The following is a 16,366-nucleotide window of genomic DNA, read 5'->3' as shown; positions in this document are numbered from 1 at the left end:
TCCTCCAAGGAGTCTGAGGCCTCAGCTGTTCCACCCATCCATGTGCTTGATGCAAAAGGGAGAAAAGGTCACCACCATCCCAACCTCACTGCACAAAATTATGGCAGAGGTTCATGTCTAGAGAAGAGCTCTAATGAAATTAGAATATGAGGAATTAGGACTCAAAAGTTTTATTCCCAAGTCACATTAATTTGCAAGGTTCACTTAAACTCCTCATTTATGAGGGGCTCCCTCTGTTAAATCTTGCGGCTGTGTGTCCTTGGGCACATTTTTCTCTTGACCTCTCTCAACCTGAGGGTCATTTCACTTATAAAATGAGGATAATAATAACACCCCATAGAGTTTTGGTGAATATTAAATGAGATAATAATTTATGTAGTTCACAATGCTCAGCTTTTAATAGATACAACATTGCCAGTGTGTCCAATAACATACATATATAGGTAGCATATATAATATATATATATAAAATGATTAAACCAATCTAGAGCTATTTTTTAGAACTAGAGTATATATCTCATCAGGGAATTGTGAGCATTGTTAAGCTATTGTTTGTAAAATCCTTTTGCATCTCTATTTGCACATTGTATATTTCCGTTGGAATAGCAGAAATAAACACTTATTTATACATAAGTATCATCTCTTTTTCCTACCAAGAGATCATAATAGCTAGAAAGCTGGATACCAATAGAAAAATGGAATAGTAGGTCCCTGTGATCTTTGCACATGCACTTTGTCTGAATTTAAGGGCATATCTTGAATTCTTCAGTTTGAGAATTTGAGAACATGTGTCTACTGAACTTCATGAATAGAAATCTATGGGTATTCTAGACACATCTGATATATAATTTAAGCTCAGTAATATAATCTATTGATTGTCTGCTTTGATTTTTATTTTCGCTATCTGACCAAATAAAGCAGAAACAGATGGCTTTTCTGACTTACACTATTTTAAGCTACAAACATGTTGCCCACTTTTGAGCCTATGTAGTTAATCTGAAATCTGTCACAGGATAAAATTAAACCCTCTATATTTTAAGGTGGAGGCAAGCGAGCATTAGATTTAGGGTCTGAAGACCTGGGCTCTCGTCCTGGCTTAAACACACTACGGACCCATTGTGAGTCACTTCACCTTCCTGCATCTCAGCTCTCTCATCTATGAGGTAAGTCAGGCAAGCATGCGTACTCATCACCTAGGGATCTTGATAAAAGGAAGAGTCTGGTCAGCAGGTCTGGGGTGGAGACAGAGACCCTGCATCTCTACCAAGCTTCCAGGGGAGGCCAGTGCCGCTGTTCCACAGTCTTTGAGAGGCAAAAAGACGGGAAAAATTCTTGGACAAATGCTGCATAATCTGGGGTTTCTATAAGATTATTCATGAGAAAGCATGTTATGATGGCCCCAAACAGGGATCAAGCAGAGACAATCACTAACTTGAGTATAGTACTTTACAGTCATCAAAGTGTGTTCCCGTCTAGTTAGTCATCACCACATTCCTAAGAGCAATCTAAACTCAGAAAAGTTGAATCACTGGCTCAAGATCACCAAGTCATATTGTCAATATGTGGAAAAGCCCAAGATCAAACACAGAGTCTCCAACTAGCTGTGCTCACACACCACCAACACCTTCCACGGTCACTTTTGTGTTCAACAGGCCCCAAAATGCATGAAGCCAAAGAAGACCTAATAGTCTAGGTCTTACACAGCCATACATGTATACATTTATTTAAAGTTACCTAAGTATTGATAAAATCTTGGGCTTACCTGTTAAAGCCCATTTAAGATTTCCATAATTTTTTTCCACATCTTTCCATTATTTTTATGCTCCATCCTACCCATTGAGTACAGAAAAGTCTCTCAGGCCAGTATGTACATTTCCAGTTTCAACTGCTACAGTACATGAGTTCTAGATCTTAAAGGCCAAAAATCATCTATTTGACTAAAGAGCTATAAGGCAGCCATAAAAATTATGGATCACAGAAATAAGCAATTAGTGTTATCTTCAATTGCTTTATTGGCAGTATTCACTCGTTAGAATAGAGGCAGCCGTAAAACAGATTGCAACATACTGTATAACAGCATATGGGATTTTACATTATAATGCTATTCTCTGCCAAGAAGTCATATTTTCATTTGAATGCATGGAACAGATTATCACAGGGTTTCCAGCATTAGAAGTAGATGACCCTCACTTTTTTTGTAGTTGTTGTTAAAAGGCAATTCCTGAAGTTATGACTAAATCAAAATAAGTGCGATGGTGAATGGGGCTGTGTTACGTGCCTGCATTCTGGGCCATTGGAGACTGGAGCTGCGGCAGATAATAAAGTCAATCTCTAACGTGGTGGATAGAGGGAGAGTTGAGGGTTTGCCAGTCTTCCAAACCAGCTGGCGTCAATTCTGGAGGAAGCCGCTCACCCGCCCATCTCATCACAGCTGAAGCGCCACAAAAGACACCACCAGCACAGGGGATAGAAATAAAACCATAGGAATAATAATATGAGGAAGAACAGACTCATTATTTAACATCGGGAGATGTCTTCCTGACATCTACTCTGCCATTTTTACAGAATGTGTGTGGGAGCGTGTTTACATATTGCAGACAACGTATATGTAGACCTTCAAATACACACACCCTGGAACAAGTGTCAACAGGCCAAGCCCTCAGGAATCACCCAGAGGCCTAGAGTCTAAGAGTTTCTCCATCCCCTCACACATTTTACACGTTTCAATATGGCACACCTGGAAATAGGGCTAAATGCCCACTCTCCTGTTTCAACAGTTCAGTTGGAAAAAGAGTACGGAAAAGTACATCTAACAGATTCTCTTTCCAAGATCAGCCTGTGCTGTAGCAAATGAAAGGCTTTGAAAGGCAGGATTGCTGAAAAGGAAGCTTGTGTGGTTTCAAATTAGAAGTCATATTGTTGCACTCACAGTTGATCAAATAAATATTAATCACCAAATGTATTTATGTCACTTCTCACGCGATTGCAATATATTTCAAATGTGTTTTTAAATGGTGGATAAAACACACTGGGAGGGCAAAAAAAAAAATTCTCCTTTTATAGAACCTCAGATACTAGGGAGCTAGAAGCATATGTAGTGATTTACCAGAACAAAGAAATATGTTTGAATTAGTGTCTGTGTGTTTTCTGCTATTTATTCAGATCCAGTAAAATCAGAATAATTTGATAGTCTTTTGAGTCTATGTACAATGCTATGTTAAAAGTAGACTTTACTCTTATGTAATCTTTCAATGAATTTGTGTATTCACTTAAGTAATTTTTCTAGTCAAGTCTGTAAAGTTATAAAAATGTAAAAAAAATTTAATTGTAAAGAAAAAAACATGATTTTGGAAAAAGATTATACTGAATTATTTTAAAGGCAGTAATAAGGCAAAACAAAGTATAATAGAGCTGCCCCTTTCTATACCTCTTGGTTACTTGGAGTAACATTTTCAGTTCTCTATTTCCACATTTCTATGTTTAATGACTTTTCTTTTTATTCATAAAAGGATTTGGTAAGAAAAGTAATTAGACTAAAAATGCAATCGTTTTGCAAACTAATCCTGCGATGCTATTTACTAGCCCCTATGGCATGTGTATATTGATATACTGTTTAAATTCTGCATCAGCTGTCATGGATTTATTTGTAAAGTTGCATAATAACCATAATACCTACAGCCTCCTTCCAAACTGAGCTTGAAAAAGATTTTTAAAATATTTCTCAAGTGGTTAGAGTAACTTCTCATGAATGACTACCTTGTTTTATTTTTAGAGTGAAAAAAGCTGGGAGTTTTCCAGGAGCCAAACAAGGCCACCCCTTTAAAAACTTCAAATGGAAACAGGAACCAGGACAGTGGCTAGTTTATACTTTGAGAAAATGATGCTGACAGATTGAGGGCGTTCCACCGATGAATAACATCCAGTGAAACATCTGTCTTTTGGTTCAGCAGTATTCCTCACCAGCCCTCCAATTTCCTTAATTTGGCAACTCCTATGGCCCTGGCCTTGTGATTGAGGTAACCTTATTATATATAAATGTTGAGAAGCAAGCTGCTCCTTGGATCTATAAGGTAGCAAACTCAAGGGACTACACATTTTTAAAATGCCAATGAGCATGTTGAGTGTGTATGACTGTGTGTGTTTTACCACAGTTGCACTGAGTCAGACAACAGTAACACCAAAGGCTAATGGAGAAAATGTTCTTGCTTTTTTTTTGCTTATTGATCTTGTCATGCAATAATGTTACTTAATTCCGTGTTTGCAGAACAAACCAATGATGAATAGTATCTTGCCATATAATTTCCATGCAATAAAGTAAAGCATTTAAGAAAAAAAGAAAAAAAACCCTACAAGCATCTCAAATAGCCTCTGCTTTGCTGCAAAAATAGACTGTGACGAGAGTAACTCTCCCAATCAATTATGCAGCATGGTTTTAAGTGAGGAAAAAATTCAACATACGTATCACTTCAAAATATATACAGCATATATCTATATGTACAAACTGCGTAAATTTTGAAGGGCTACGAAGCATATATTTTGCTACACCAAAGCTCTGACTGTTAAATTGATTGCAATAAAACTTTAATTTCTTTTTCTGAAAAACCCAAGCAATATGAATCTTACTGGAATTATTTAAATGCAGTGGTGTGTGTATACATCTATATGTGTGTGGGTATAAACAAGATTTCTACAAATTCTCTTTAGTAGACTCAGAAGCAACTCCTCTAACAAAAATATTGCTCTGAAATTATCTCCTTTAAAAGTGATGACAGTAAATGAATATACTTCAGAGTCCAAAGTCTTAATATGTGCATTCTGAACCCATTCTGCATAGTGGGTCACTTCCTATTGTTCACTCCTATTGTATACATACAGGGTTCATTAATGGTCTCCCTTAAGAGCACCCTTTTAAAGAACGATCTGCCACATTAGCCAGAGGAATGTAACTTAGAATGTGTGTGTGTGTATGTATGTATATGCATATATACATATATATTTTTTAATTTTGGCTGAATTCAGGAATGACTCTGAGCTAAAAGAATCGATCTGTGACAGAGCAACAGATTGCAATTAGAGATTGCCAACAAATCACAAACAACAGTAGGTAACGACTAATTGTAACAGGAATGAGGGAACAGAGGGTGGGGATTGTTTCAGAAAAGGTGACTGAAAAAATGATCTTTCCCAAATGAAATCAAACAGCTTTGCTTTGGTGATTGTTATTGTTAAATACAAGCACAGCACCTTCCCTCTTCTCAATAGTTCCTAGTGATGTTGATCAATTCGACAGTTTCTAAGAGACCTGTGAATTTTCCATCACAGGTTGTCTTTTCTGTTCCTTTATTTCTATTAATACTATATTCTACAAGGCACTTCTAAGGTTTCTCAATGAATTATTATTTTAGCACACTCCTTGGAGCTCTACAACCTAAGACTTACAGGAAATCTTGACTATGAGTCACACTTTGTGCTAATGAATATACACCATGATCTTTAAAAAAAAGACAAAAAGGATTTATGGAGATTTACAAAGTCCCAGAAATAAAATGGCAAGAACAATCATATCCATCTCTTTTATTGATTAGAATGTTACAATATTTAATTATCTATTCAATCTTAACTCCTCAGATTTCATGAAATACTTTTCTTCTAATTATCAATGTACACAAACACAAATTTTTTATACCAGAAACTTAACCTTCTAAAACTTTATGAAATTACTTGGAGCTTGAGGTGCTTAAAGGATTTAAATTCTGAACTAAGGTTCAAAGGCTTTGGGGATGTTCTCTAATTGTTGCTCCACTGCAACGAAGATCAACAAGATGTTCTGTGTAGTTGAAACACAAGGATTTTGTGGCTCCCTGCAACTGTAGAGATTACAAAGCATACTGGGTCAAATGTAATATATTTTTAAAGGTCACATTGTGTTTAAGCTTGAATATTTAATTTTAACCCATATAGTGTGGTGAGATTGCTCATATACTTATTCCAAATGTAAAAATAAGAATTTCCTTAACTTGATGATATAGGCTGTTACCCCAATCTTTAGATGATACAACCCATTTTGTCTCACTTCTATTTTAATTTCTAAATCCTCTGCTTTCTACATGTTGAACATCAGAATCCATGCCTATTTAATACCTGCATCAAATATTCCTTACTTCCTCACAATTCAAAGAAGAATAAATGGAAGGAGCTAAGGACTGCCCTTCTTTCATAAATGGACATTGATTGATTGATGTCCCTAAACTAGTTTCTTAACAAACGCAACTCTTTCTCTGCTGAAAAAGAAAAGAGCAGTTCCAGAGTGGCAAGTTCAAAAATTAGCTAGTAAGGTAAGAGCATGGAAAAGAGAAAATATCAACTGCAGAAACAGTATCGGAACCAAATTATCAATAGATAGGAGAAGGATGAAAAATAATGGTGAACAATGAACTACAGTTTACTGAAGCAGCATATACGAGAGAAGGGAAGAGGCTAAGGGCAATGAGATGGCACAAGGGCCGCAGGAACCTTGTGAGAGGGACCAGGAAAAATCATACTAAGAGGAAAAATTTAAAACCTTGACAAAGAGAAGTAATGTCATATCAGACACCCATAAAACACTAATAGAAAATCAGAATTATACTCAACTAAGCCCAGCCTAAATCCTACCTGATAGGGGGTCACAGGCTTGGAATTTCCCATCTGTTCCCAAGAAGCTTGTACATATAATTGGTATGCATGTAAACCATTCTTTTGTTTCCAAGTGTCAGGATGTTATGAACAAAAAAACATACATCAACATCTTGAGAACTGAAAGTCTGCTAAAGCTATTTATATTTACCATAAAACTGTTTGAACCTCCCAAGGGGTGAGCTGCAGACAGCTTCACGGTCCAGATTTCAACACAAGTGCATCAATCTTCCATTATGACCTACATCTTTACATCCAAACACGGGGCAAGGGCCTAGCCACCTGACAGTGGTAATCCTCCAGCCCACATTCATGTCTCAGGTGATGACAGAGATACTGTAATTAGGGACTGCTAGCACAAAAGCCCAAGGCCAGTGTGATAGCCAGTACCCAGTTCACTAGGCACCGCAGAAACACTGCCAATAATTTTCAAAGACTGATGAAACACCACCTGAGGTCAATTCATTCAATCATTTGTTACTTATTTATTCAATAAATATTTATCAAACACCACCCACCATGTACCAAACAGTCCCACAGCCTTGGTGCCTCAACATTGCAATGTCACACATATGTTGATGAAAATAACCCATTTCCACAGACAACTCTACTCAATAGTCTGTAATGGCCTATATGGGAAAAGAATCTTAAAAAAAAAAAAAGAAAGGATATACGTATATGTATAACTGATTCACTTTGCTGTACACCTGAAACTAACACATTATAAATCAACTATACTCCAAAAAAATTTTTTAAAAACCCCATTTCACAACAATAACAGTTATAAAACTTGAATTACCACCTCTGTTCCCTATGTTCTATGTTTGACCTTTCATGTGGGCCATATGAATATTTGATACACTTGAGTAATTTCAGGTGGATTCTTCTACTTATATATAACTACTTCATTTAACAGTCAAGTTATAACACGTGAGCTTACATGAAGCATTGTGCTCTTAAAATAAAAATATCCCTGGATATATTTCACCTTAATGTGACTGGAATAACTTTTCAACCTACCACGAAGGGACAGAAATGCTAGTGTGAAACCACTGGCACACATTAGGGACAGGTAAGAGGGAGAGGGCAGAGGGAGAAACTGAAAACAAGGGATGGCACCCCTACTTCATGATGGTGTCCAGGGCTATCGTCACTTCTGCTCCAGGATGCATAACTTAAAATGCTTCAGATCTGAGTGAATCAGTTATTCCTTTTATTTGTCTTGCCTAAGTTGCAAAGTGAGATTTTTCCAAAATTTCATTCTGTAATTTGATGTCTAATCCTTTCAGTTCATGATTTTATGGATTTCAACCAAAATGGGGACTCTCTTCTTTTGTCTTCTGTCTCCAGACAACACTAATTGTGTTACCAAGATGTAGGCCCAGATTATGCACTGCCCTAGGTGTGCCCTTCTCTCCATTTTCTCTAGGTTCACTATTATTCTTTGGAGGTGTTTTAACCAGAACTGCAAATTCTATTATATATACACTGAAGTTCATATATACAAACATATATCACATATTTCCAATATATAGTAAAATCACTATTCATACATACATCCACAAAAAAATGTTTTCCGCATAAAATTAACTTAGAGCGATTCAAAGAGTTTGGTCTACCTCATCACTTCACGTGTTAAAAAAGATAGGTAACTAATGTTCTTTCTTTCCATGATACAACTATGAACAGTATCTCTGGCAGATTTTAGCTAATAAATTCCAAAATAACACATACATACTTAGCAAAAAAACTGACTATATTAATTATTTGATGTAAATGAAGAATTAGCATGTTAGTCAATGTTTTTTTCTAAAATGAGCTTGTTTACAAATGTTAGCAGTTGACTAAATAGTTGTTTAGAAAATGACCATTCCTTTGGAAGGCCCATGTGAAAACAAAACAACTAAAACTTCAGATTTAATCACTCTAGGCCAAAATATGAAATTTCCTTTGAGCCGTATGGATTTAGACAGGATCACGGCAGAAATGAGCATTTCCTGATAACAATTAGCCATCCAAGCCCCACTGGTTTCCCTTCGCCATGTCAAAAGTATAGTGGGTGATTTCAAACCACAGGGAAAAGTGGGCGATGGCCTCTGGGTTGCTCCTGAGAGCGATTTTCATTGTTTTCATAGGTGCCCCCTCGCTTCTCCAGAGGGCACGGGTGGCTCTTGAACCAGACTGTGTGTGTGTACGCACGGTTCCTCCCCGTTTGCTCTGCAGCACATCTGACTTCCCCACTCCCAGGAGCTGTCCTTAGCCACTGCGACCTCAGCTCCTGCAGGTGACAGTACGGCTTTCTGCTGATTTATTAAAAATCTCCCATTTTATGGCTCCTGTGTACTCGCTGGAGTGTGATCATGTGACCAGGATAATGACAATCTGTCTCCCTGCTAACATTTCTCTACTTTGGTTATTTGTTTGATAAAGTGAGGAGCTTCCCTTTTGTTGCCCTTCATCAGAGCTTAATGTCTTTACTTTGGGATCAATATACTTTATGAATAATTTTATTTCCTTCTATTTTTATGGTCTTTTCTCCTCATTATCATACTGAGTTTATTAGCTGGTGCTGTCAGTATCTTTACCCTGTCATATGTTCCTGAGGTACAGTAAATATCACTTGTGTTGTAATTAATATGCACACCCTCTGCAGTAATTAAAGTACAGACCCCTTCAACCAGCTGAGCTTCCTACACTAATTCCACCTTATCTTCATAATGAACTTATTGTAATCTGAAACTACTACTGAATATTTTTCAGTAAGGCTAGAAGAATGAAATCTAACGAGATGCAATAATATTTGTGAACATGTTAATATAAAAAATGAATTTAATTAGTCTAAATCTAATTAAATTTCCCATACAATTAAAAGCCTCCCCTTCCTTCCATTTTTAAAAAATTAACAAATGCTGAATTATTGCCCTTTCAGTTATTCCTATAAAGAAGCAGACTGGACAAATGCTTTTTTTCCCCATAAGATACACACAGCAAAATCTAGAGGAACCAGAAAAAGGATAGTGACATAGTAAGGAAATAGCTGAATTCCTCTAAGGAACTACTATCTGAAATAGAGAACCTGCAAGAGTTTATACAAATCAAAAATCTGACCTTTCTAAAAAAGAGACACTCAAGCAAAATAGTTTATCAAACCAATCTGCCAATCAAAAAAAAATAGATGTTTAAAATATCTAATACCAAATGTACATTGCAAGTTGCACTAAGGCACAGTCCCTGTCCCCAGGGAGCTTATATTTTAATGAAAAAAATACATATTTCCATTCAGCAAGATGCCCATTTATTGGGCATCTAACAGAAATAGCACAGACAATGAATGTCAGAGAATTTCTAAGCAGCATGAAAAAAGGAAAGTCTAGCACTAAGCTTGCACCTTGAGATAGGAGAGGGAAAACATTTGGGGCAGGACACTGAGTGGTGCTGCACATACTCAGCTTTGCCGGAGAAGAAAGTCTGCGCAAGTTAGGGAATAACAGACACAAAAGACTAAGTCAAGATACACAATTGGCACAAAAGAGGAACAGGGTAAGGAACTGCATGCACATTTAATATTATACTTATATCGTCAAGAAACATTTCAACAAGGAAAGTAAGCACCTAAAGTGCAGACCCACCATAGGCAGGGAGTTTGCAAAGGATCCTGAAAATTGGGTGAGGGGTCAGGCATGACGACCACAACAGTGCCAGGAAATGGGATTACTTCAGGGTGGAAAGAAGTTACCAACAGGGTAGAGCCCTGCTTTTTAATTAATCACAGTAATGACTTTAATCTTGTAAAGAAAGGAATCACTTCCAAGATTACAGATTGAACTAAATTAGCAGGCAGCACAGCATGGAGGACTGATAAAACGCGCGCGCGCGCGCGCACACACACACACACACACACACACACACACACATACAACATTTTGAGAATGTAAAAGTAGTTTAGTGGTCAAAATACCTGTCAATTAGGACAACATATTTACTCCCACAGTTGTTTTCTTTAAAAACTAGCCCTGTTTAGAGGAGATTTATAAAACACATCACCTAATGGATTACTTGGAAAGAAGTAACCAAGTGATGTTATCTCTGCAGTAGTGGAATTCAAACTCCACCATGGCCTGGCGCCTGCTCCTGCACTCTCAGAGCAAAAACGAATTGACTCCCCAAGAAAATCAACATCTACTCTCCTACTGGGCTTGATGTGAACTTAACTGGTAAAGAACAGAGAAGCGTTGAGAGCAGCCCCCGTGCAACAGTCTCTGTAAAATCATCAGTGGTCTTGCTTTTAGACGTGGGGTGTCCATTGGCAACACTGCCTACCCGTGCCCCAACCACCACCACTGACACCACACACGGATTCTGTCGCTTCCGTGACCCCTAGTGCATCCTGAGGCTCTAGTTTCAAACTGCACTTTTTTTGCTGAATGCATTCAGTACACAGAAATTTAGGAAGCTAGAATCATCTCATGCCATTCCTTAATAAAATGAAATTTTAAATTATATGAAGGTTACACCAGTCAGAAGGCAATGTCCTAAATAGAAACCTGGTAGTCTAGGAAGTTATCCTAAAAAGCAAACTTCCGAGATCTCTTCTCAACATAGAGCTTCAGGAATGAAAACAAATAATATGTTGAGACGGATTGCTAGAGCTATGCATTACAAATCAAACGAGCTAAAATACAGTTAGGCATTCTCTAGAAGAGTGCTCACTATATTTTAAGGAAGATTTAAATGTACTTCAAAGGACAGCATGAAGAAAATGGAATGATACTGATACCAAAAATAAATTACAAAGAAAAATCTTGGCTGTTCTGCTGCTAAAAAATAAAACTAAAACAGATGTTAACATCTACCTGATAGCAAATATGTTTCCTAATGTTAATTCTGACCATCAAAAGGGAACCTACTTGGAAAGAAATCTGATAGGAATGAGTGGAGATCCTAAGAGAGAGATTTTTAAAATTCCTGATTGATAAAGTTTTGGTTAGACAATGCCACTGAAAATCATCAAATCCGGAATGCCAGTCCTTTTTTAGTGAAGACAAGGCATGTGTGTACCAACGGGTGTATGTGTGACTGTGTTTGTGTGTGTGCATGTGCTTGTCTACATAAGAAAACAAAAATTCAAGCTCAGAAAAATTAATGTGAAATTTCCTATGGTATACTCTTCCAGTATACCTACTGAAAATACACTTATCTTAATTTACATTTGTTCATCTTCAAGCTTTGTGTTCAGTTCACTGTAAGACCTGAAACCTAATACTGAAGAATGGTTTCAAATGTCAGGAAAAGTTCTAAATATTAGCATTAGTGTCACTCATGAGTGTCTGTATCAGTTTTAAAAATTGTTCACGTGAAGGATGGGCTTCACTTTGGAGAAAATATTTTGTGACTCATGGTTTATTTTGTACACTCAGCATAGTTTGGGAGCAATGCTAATATTTATGGATTGTTGCACTTAGAAATTGTAGTGTAATCTTTGTAATGCAAAGGGATCTTTCTTGGAAAGAAGATGTACTTATATTTGCTCAATGGTGAGATTAGTGACAAGGTCTAGGAACCTAAGTTGAAGACAGATGTCAGCTCAAGGCAGGACTTTTGCGCCTGTGGTGGGTGTGTGGTGGATGGGGCAATTTCAGACCTCCATTTGGTGATGATATTCTTGATTCAATAACAGCTGTTCAGCAGGCCATGTTCATAAGCCAAATGTCAGTGAGAAGAGTTTTGTTGTGAGCCTCACGGTGTCTTGTCTAGCCCCTCTGGTCAGTATGTTTATGTACTGGATTATTGATCCCTTAACATTAGCCAGTTGAAATAAAGAATAAAACATGGCAACTAAATGATAAATGAGGTGGGAAACAGAACATTCTAGGATACTTTACATAAAAGACAGCTTTGAAGGAAGTCATTGATGAGAAAGTTGAAAAACTGGGAAAACTAAGCTATTCTCATGCTCTGTGTGTGTGTGTGTGTGTACACACACTGCATACGTATTTGCATGAAAAATATATATTACATATATTTTTAAATAATTTAATACTACTGACTTCTGTAGAAAACACAAACAGCAACATTCACACCTCTCATTTCCAGAATTACCGAGGGGAGTTCGATAATGTATATAAAACCTTTTAATCTACTAAACATCAGAAGTGTCATAATATTCTTCGCAGTTACCACTTTCCTTTGGTTATAAAAGCCCTAATTGTATTACCAGATGTAAAAGCAAAACCAAAAACTCCAGTTTGCCATCGTTTTTTTTTGCCAGCTTACTGAATGAGATTCTAAAATTAAATTTCAACGGTTTGCAAAACTCTTGTCTCAAATTAAGGCAGAAATGATTTAAGACACTTTTAGCTACACCTGTTCAACCGCTATTTTAATAAGAAAATGACTTAGAAATTGCAAGTGGTAGTATAACAATACTGTTGGTATGAACTAAGAGATGTTGCAGTACAGATAGCTCGAGTAGAATCCATCTTTAATACTCTGATTCCTCCAACTTGTTTTCATACCTAGCTTGTTTCAAATAAAGAATATGCCCAACTCCTCACGGAGTGGCCCAGCACGTCTGGATGTGAACTGATACGGTTTTAAGGACTAGAAAAATTCTTCTCCTGCAAGTATTCAACATTAAAATCGTTTCTGTCCACACTTACCTGTTCAGTCCACGTCGCCAATGTCCCAGCCAATCTGTGGGCCCGCATCTTGAGCACTACTGAGCAGCAGAGCTCCCAGCCAGCCTCCTGCGCCAGGAGCTGGCCCATCAATGGAATCGGAGCCTGGTCCGGAGCCATCGCAGCAAGGGCTGTCACTGACCGCCCATGAAGACAGCATCATGCGGTTCTGGGACCCCCTCTGGTGTGTCACCCCAGCCATCCTTCAAGCTGAACACTGCTGGCCTCTCTCAGACCTACGACAGGCACACCAACAGCCTGGCCCAGGCCACAGTAAACGGCTGGCTGGCCTTCCGCAAGATGGTCTGCTTCTAACCCTGCAGTGATGATCCCCTGCTCAGAGTGCAGAAGGTGGCGTTCTGCAAGTACACGGCCCAGATGGTGGTGGCCGGCACTCGCAGGCCAGGTGCTGGTGATGGAGCTAAGCGACGTGCCTTAGGAGCAGGTGGTCAGCATGGTCAGCGTGGATCCCCTCCAGGACAGCGAGGGCTTCAAGTGGAAGTACCGTGCGGGGCTGAGCCCGCTCGTGGGCCACAGCCCGGGGCCTCCGGCTTCCAGTCCATGTGCTGGTTCAGTGCTGTCACCTGGTGCCGTCTCTGCCGTCTCGCAACACGCCGAGTGCAACCTGTGGCTTTTGGCACAAGTCATGGCTTTGGCCTCTTTGATGACCCGCGCAAGAGTCCTGGTCTGGCCAAATGCACCCTTCACCCCAACGGCTCCTGGCCGTGAAAGGGCCGCTATTCCAGGTGAAGCTGCTTACAAAGTTGCTGTGCTGGGCTTTCGGGCGCGTGCGGAAGAGCTGAGTCTCGGGCAAAAAGTAGGATACGCATGCCAACAGCAAGTTTCAGGAGGCCAACACGCCGCTGCAGCGCTGCGTGAGCCGCGCTCGGCGGAGGACTCCCTCCCGGGCGTTGTGCACTGCTTCCAGTATGCTTTGCTGACATGTTCCTTGAGATGCAGCTACACGCTAACTCGGGCTCCACGTATCCTACGCTCTACCCGTGCAGGCGGCAGGAGGCTGCAGGAGCCGTCGGAGGGGCACGGAGGCGCGGCCGACGCCCCTCGGGCCCGAGACGGCCTTCCCGGCGTCAGACGCACGCAGCCGCCCTTGGCCTCACCTATCTGCGAGGCCGCGTGGGTTCCGGCGCAGGCGCAGGACTCGCGGGGCGGTGGCGCGGTGCTCACCTGGGGGGCGGAGCAGTTCAAGGTGTTCACGCTGCCCAAGGTAAGAGCCAAGACGAAGTTCAAGCTGGTGGGCCACGAGGGCTGTCACGTGGACCCACACCTGCTAAGCTGCCGGCTTCAGTGGGACCTGCCAACCCCGACCCCGGGTTGTGGGCCTGCAGTCGGCCCGGAGCTTCTGGGGCTGATTCAGACTGACCCTTCCTACAGGCAGTTGGCTACCCTGGAGCCCAGGTGCCGAGGGGAGAGGAGAGAGAGGGCTGGCAACGCAAGCTACCTCCCACTCTACACACACTCCTTTTCCCTTCCCTCTGCAAAGAGAATTTTTCTGATGCCTGTGCTGGGCTGGACAGTAGTTTTAAAACTATTTTGGTACTGGGGGTTGGAGGGCAGTGAGCTGGTGGGCAGGATGGATTTCCCTATAGATTGTACCTTGAGTTTTTTTAATGTCTTTTTTTGTAATTAGCAGTTTAAATATTAAAAATATTGATTTTTAATTTTGAAAAGGAAAACATTTAATATCTCTTAAAGGGGGTGAAAAAAGTATCAGTAGAATGAGCCAGAACAAATATTTTAATTATACTTTTATTTTATACGATTCACTATACCCAGCATTGTTACCCAGAATGTTGTTGAGCTATGGGAAAGGAATCAGATACTTATTTTTAGCCAAAACATTAAGGAGTTTGTGCCTGAATTTCATAAGTGATAAGGTTACCCATGTGCCTTTGAGAAAATACTGAGAAACTTTTCTGAGCTTCAGACACAAAATATAAGTTGTGAACTTCTTTAATGGCTGTGCCGTCCAAAGTAGAACAAAGGGAAAGAGTTATTGAGGTAACTAAAACAAAGCAAGAAATACTGCAGAAAAAGAGAAAAATATTTTTCCCCAGGTCTGAATCTAGCAGCTCAGAACACATGAAGGAGATGAATGAACTGAAAGGGTATTTGCAGCCGAAGAGATAGATGCTGAGCTATTATTTCTTGTGATGCTATGAGATATTTATAACAACAACAAAAAAAGTCTGGAAAATAATATCAGCACCCAGTTTCTCAGCAGTAAACGACCTTCAGACTCCACTAGTAACATTATACCTTAAACACCAGTGCATGTTTAAATATTTTAATAATGTCTTAAATAAAATTTTGTTTTATTTATCAGCTGTGTCTACATTCACATGCTATTTTCAGAATATTTCCTTTAATAAGCTTCTTTTCCCATAACTACAATAATAAAGGTAAACTTAGAGCAAAATATTTTCTTTTCAGACTACTTCCTTATGCTAAAATGCTAATCAAATCATAACATATAAAAACCTTTGTTTTAAGTATGGTACTTAATTTTTCAAAAGAAAATATTAAAAGTAGGTTTTTTAGTAGTTGTTTTTTATAATCCAAAGAGTATCATTGAGTCAGTTTTGAAAGTGTGCTCTCTTACCTTTCATGTTTAAAAAAATAATAATATACATATATAAAGGGTTTGATATTTCCCTTTGTGAGCTGTAAGCTCCAGAAATCAGAGGACATTACTGGAACATTTGTTATTTCACATTTTCCACTGAATGGCTTACATGGTCACATGGTTAGAAGATAGTTACCACCATATTCTCAGCCGTTAGGGACTTTGCAGTTTAAACTACAGACTTACAATAGTTCTCCTCGCTCTTGGTTTTGGTGCATACAAAGTGAAAGAGGTGGATTATACTGCTCTGGTGCAGCAAGTGGTATCATATTGTCCTGAAATAATTCACGTCTCACAAAGCTCTTGGAAAGAGATTTTTTGCATGTGGAAATAAAACAAAACCCATTTTAGTTGTAACCCTCATGCAACA

General features: G+C 39.1%; 1 pseudogene; it reads left to right on the top strand.

The window, feature by feature from the left end:
- The first annotated feature begins 10,355 nt into the window (after window positions 1-10,355).
- On the top strand, window positions 10,356-14,732 carry LOC130857671 (lethal(2) giant larvae protein homolog 1-like; annotated as a pseudogene).
- The last annotated feature ends 1,634 nt before the right edge of the window (window positions 14,733-16,366 follow it).

The sequence above is a fragment of the Hippopotamus amphibius genome, chromosome 7 (genome assembly GCF_030028045.1).
Source record: "Hippopotamus amphibius kiboko isolate mHipAmp2 chromosome 7, mHipAmp2.hap2, whole genome shotgun sequence".
In the NCBI taxonomy this organism is placed as follows: Eukaryota; Metazoa; Chordata; class Mammalia; order Artiodactyla; family Hippopotamidae; genus Hippopotamus; species Hippopotamus amphibius.
The sequence above is the reverse complement of the archived record's forward strand: the minus strand, read 5'-3'. Positions and strand labels throughout refer to the sequence as shown.